Genomic DNA, 5,000 nt, shown 5'->3' with positions numbered 1-5,000 from the left:
ATGACCTCCTGCAACGACGCTACCGCCATCTATGAGACGCCAAGCCGACTAAGACAGCGATGGCGCCACAGTGGCCGCCTTTCGACGCCACCCACAAAGGCTGCAGCCTCTGTCGACCATAGCACCCAATCTCCAGTGGCTCTGCCGCACGAAGCCGTGGACCGGCAATGACGCCACCCGCACCCGTTCGTGCACCACCCCAACCGCCAAACTCGCACCTCCAGCGGATGAACGGCGGACGTTTCCCGCACTCGTAAAGTGCAATCCACCCCTATAACTTGCGTTTCATGAAGAGTTATTTCCAATATGCGACATTCCCGCTGTCCGTATACATGAGCCGCGACCTGTACCACTTACGAGCGAGAGACGCGATCGCGTTGCTCACTGTACGGCGTCCGATACCGAGCCATCAGCATGTCGGTCCCCATGCGCGTTGCACTCGCACTCGCAGTCGCAAAAACGTGGGGCAAATATATTACGCGGAAGAGTTATAACAGACCGAGCCCCACTGCATGGGGGGAGTCTTTGTCACTAATGTACACAGATGGAACATTTTGGACTGGAACCAGATTACCCGTACACACGGCGCTGATTAGTAATCAATGCAGAGCCATCAAACTACAGCAAATATACACAACTGTCCGTATACATGCTGAAAGAGTCTGCCCAAAATGGGAACCACACGTCAGCCAGACACTCTGATCACGCACCACTCTCTGCTTCTAACAGGCGCACATACAATATGTAAGCACCAGCATGGAACAACATCCAGTGCATCTTCTCCGCCACATTACACAATCCACACTATCACAACCAGACCAGGAGGTCCGTGCGGAAAATACAATATCCCAGCCTTTCGACATCCACCATTGCGCAGACCAGGCACCAACACCCACACATGTCCTATACAACGGTGCACCCAACATCACAATAGTACCTCCTGTCACAGCGCACAAACAATGACATGAGTCAAAGACACAGGTCTCACACAAGCATAGAATTGGAGCGCCGCCTCTAATAAGCCAAAGGTGCATCCTGACGTGACAAATCTGATCATGTCACAAGCATTCACTTACTATAATCACTATCAACGAACCTGCCGCCCCCGCCCCCCCCCCCCCCCTACACCTTTCCGTACAACAACGTGTAACCTAACCTAACCTAACCTAACCTATGTTGTACCTTAACCTAACCTATGTTGTACCTTAACCTAACCTATGTTGTACCTTAACCTAACCTATGTTGTACCTTAACCTAACCTATGTTGTACCTTAACCTAACCTATGTTGTACCTTAACCTAACCCATGTTGTACCTTAACCTAACCCATGTTGTACCTTAACCTAACCCATGTTGTACCTTAACCTAACCCATGTTGTACCTTAACCTAACCCATGTTGTACCTTAACCTAACCCATGTTGTACCTCAACCTAACCCATGTTGTGCCTCAACCTAACCCATGTTGTGCCTCAACCTAACCCATGTTGTGCCTCAACCTAACCCATGTTGTGCCTCAACCTAACCCATGTTGTGCCTCAACCTAACCCATGTTGTGCCTCAACCTAACCCATGTTGTGCCTTAACCTAACCCATGTTGTGCCTTAACCTAACCCATGTTGTGCCTTAACCTAACCCATGTTGTGCCTTAACCTAACCCATGTTGTGCCTTAACCTAACCCATGTTGTGCCTTAACCTAACCCATGTTGTGCCTTAACCTAACCCATGTTGTGCCTTAACCTAACCCATGTTGTGCCTTAACCTAACCCATGTTGTCGCCTTAACGTAACCCACGTTGTCGCCTAAACCTGCTCTGTAATTGTTATACGACTCGTTCAATTACTGTAGTGTTGCCCACCCGCAACCCTCGCAATATAGTTCGCTACTCGCACTGCCCGCACCCCTGTGTATCGCTTCATGTTAAACACCTTGCAAGTCTTGCTCACTTTCCACATGCTCCTGCTGTACACTGTAATGTGGATGGCAGCAGGACGTACATGCCGCCCCTCCCCACGTCCCCACCTTGCCCCCTGCCTTCGCAAGCTGGTTGGTGAGAAGTTTGCATGTTCAATGCCCTTCGCATGCGACGTACTCAGGCTACGTTGTGGTGCGGCCTGTGTCAACTGTCCGCTGATGTCGTACGCGTGAACCACAATCTGTACTGCACATTCGTCCTTATGTACTGAATGATACATCGTGGCACATGTGTGACCGCACAACGACTGCGCCCAAAAACGGCGGACCATACAGTGCAAATATTGTGCACGCAGCTACGTGTCGTCTCCCTATGAGAGCTGGATTGCAGTGTGGTACGCCATAGAGACGTGTGGGAGGAACGGACGCCGTGGATGGCGATCAGCATGAGCTGTCTGTTGATGTATTCGGACCTAGTCGTCTCTCCTCACACACCGTGATGGCATGGTGCACCGCGTTCCATATCTGCGACATGCTACAGAGGCCGGTTGACAGTCGTTCGAGCAATGGACATCGCATACGTACGGGGGCCACCTTCCACGTATTGTCTAGGCGTGCACATTTTGTTGCGTGTATGTGGGCAGACGTAGTGTGGCGTGACACCTGACACAGGCATGCAATAATCGTTGAAGTTGCAAATGGCGATGGACGCCTGCGTTTTCTGGTGAAGTTACGCAAATGAACAAATGGTAACCTGTTGTGGTGCGGTTGTTCTCGCTAGGGGTGAATCGGTGATGGCGACGATAGGTTGAGGTACTAACCGGTTGTTCCAGCGATACCCACCATGCCGACGAAACTGAACGGCATCTGGGTGTGAAGCGATACGCGGCGGTGGCTGGGTGGGACCGTCCCCGGCCGGTGAGGGGGCGCCTCCCGGCGTGCTGGCCGCGCGGTGCGTGGGCGCACGCGCTACAGCCGGCTGGTGGGGGCGGCCAGTGGCAGGCGCGCCGGCCGACGGACGCGGCAGGCGTCGCAGCTGCGCGCCGGCGCACCCTGCGCGCGGCGCCGTGCGGCCAAAGTAGGTCCTCGCGGGCCCGGTGCGAAGCGCGGTGGACATCTTCAGTGTGCTGGTCCGATTGAGGACTGTGTGCGTTGAGGATGCGCCGCCGCCCGGCGCTCGGCGCCGCGACGCCGTCTGCTGCTCGGTCGCCCCAGCGGTTCTCGCTGGTGGTTTGTATCGCAGCTGTGCGGATGTGTTGGCGCGTGCGCTGTGCTGGGAGAGTTCGCTTCGGCACCCAAGTGGGGCTTTTGTCCTTCTGTGGCGCTGGCGTTGGAGCTGCCGGTCACCGTAGGTGGCGCGTGTTGTCTCCCGCCGGCAATGCCACGACAGCACGCTCCCGGGCCTCTGTCGGCAGCGGCAAGCTCAGTTGGGAGCACGGGTGGTCGCACCGAAAGCGTCTACTCGCCTAACTCCGGGCGATTGCGCCTCTCTCGAACCCGACCAAGTACTTGGGACGGCGCTGCGCGCCGCCGGGACCTGAGAGGGTTTCGAGGTGTATTGTGCAGGGGAGCTCAGCCTCCTCCTGTTTGCAGAATGATTGAGCGGACGCTTGCGTGTTCGCGCGGGCCCCCGGGACACACTCCCGGGCGGCCGGCTGCTCAGCTCTAGTTGACGCAGCTCCCTGGTTGATCCTGCCAGTAGTCATATGCTTGTCTCAAAGATTAAGCCATGCATGTCTCAGTACAAGCCGCATTAAGGTGAAACCGCGAATGGCTCATTAAATCAGTTATGGTTCCTTAGATCGTACCCACGTTACTTGGATAACTGTGGTAATTCTAGAGCTAATACATGCAAACAGAGTCCCGACCAGAGATGGAAGGGACGCTTTTATTAGATCAAAACCAATCGGTCGGCTCGTCCGGTCCGTTTGCCTTGGTGACTCTGAATAACTTTGGGCTGATCGCACGGTCCTCGTACCGGCGACGCATCTTTCAAATGTCTGCCTTATCAACTGTCGATGGTAGGTTCTGCGCCTACCATGGTTGTAACGGGTAACGGGGAATCAGGGTTCGATTCCGGAGAGGGAGCCTGAGAAACGGCTACCACATCCAAGGAAGGCAGCAGGCGCGCAAATTACCCACTCCCGGCACGGGGAGGTAGTGACGAAAAATAACGATACGGGACTCATCCGAGGCCCCGTAATCGGAATGAGTACACTTTAAATCCTTTAACGAGTATCTATTGGAGGGCAAGTCTGGTGCCAGCAGCCGCGGTAATTCCAGCTCCAATAGCGTATATTAAAGTTGTTGCGGTTAAAAAGCTCGTAGTTGGATTTGTGTCCCACGCTGTTGGTTCACCGCCCGTCGGTGTTTAACTGGCATGTATCGTGGGACGTCCTGCCGGTGGGGCGAGCTGAAGGCGTGCGACCGCCTCGTGCGTGCTCGTGCGTCCCGAGGCGGACCCCGTTGAAATCCTACCAGGGTGCTCTTTATTGAGTGTCTCGGTGGGCCGGCACGTTTACTTTGAACAAATTAGAGTGCTTAAAGCAGGCAAGCCCGCCTGAATACTGTGTGCATGGAATAATGGAATAGGACCTCGGTTCTATTTTGTTGGTTTTCGGAACCCGAGGTAATGATTAATAGGGACAGGCGGGGGCATTCGTATTGCGACGTTAGAGGTGAAATTCTTGGATCGTCGCAAGACGAACAGAAGCGAAAGCATTTGCCAAGTATGTTTTCATTAATCAAGAACGAAAGTTAGAGGTTCGAAGGCGATCAGATACCGCCCTAGTTCTAACCATAAACGATGCCAGCCAGCGATCCGCCGCAGTTCCTCCGATGACTCGGCGGGCAGCCTCCGGGAAACCAAAGCTTTTGGGTTCCGGGGGAAGTATGGTTGCAAAGCTGAAACTTAAAGGAATTGACGGAAGGGCACCACCAGGAGTGGAGCCTGCGGCTTAATTTGACTCAACACGGGAAACCTCACCAGGCCCGGACACCGGAAGGATTGACAGATTGATAGCTCTTTCTTGATTCGGTGGGTGGTGGTGCATGGCCGTTCTTAGTTGGTGGAGCGATTTGTCTGGTT

The 5,000-nt window shown here is 54.2% G+C and overlaps 1 non-coding gene across 1 annotated transcript in view; it reads left to right on the top strand.

Annotated features, from left to right (window-relative positions):
- Positions 1-3,591: 3,591 nt before the first annotated feature.
- Positions 3,592-5,000, top strand: part of LOC124730906 — a 1,909-nt gene continuing 500 nt past the window's right edge. The window contains exon 1 of the ribosomal RNA XR_007008078.1: positions 3,592-5,000. This exon is cut by the window's right edge and continues 500 nt beyond it. This is a non-coding gene — a ribosomal RNA (small subunit ribosomal RNA).

The sequence above is a fragment of the Schistocerca piceifrons genome, unplaced genomic scaffold (assembly GCF_021461385.2).
Source record: "Schistocerca piceifrons isolate TAMUIC-IGC-003096 unplaced genomic scaffold, iqSchPice1.1 HiC_scaffold_1254, whole genome shotgun sequence".
Taxonomy (NCBI): Eukaryota; Metazoa; Arthropoda; class Insecta; order Orthoptera; family Acrididae; genus Schistocerca; species Schistocerca piceifrons.
The sequence above is the reverse complement of the archived record's forward strand: the minus strand, read 5'-3'. Positions and strand labels throughout refer to the sequence as shown.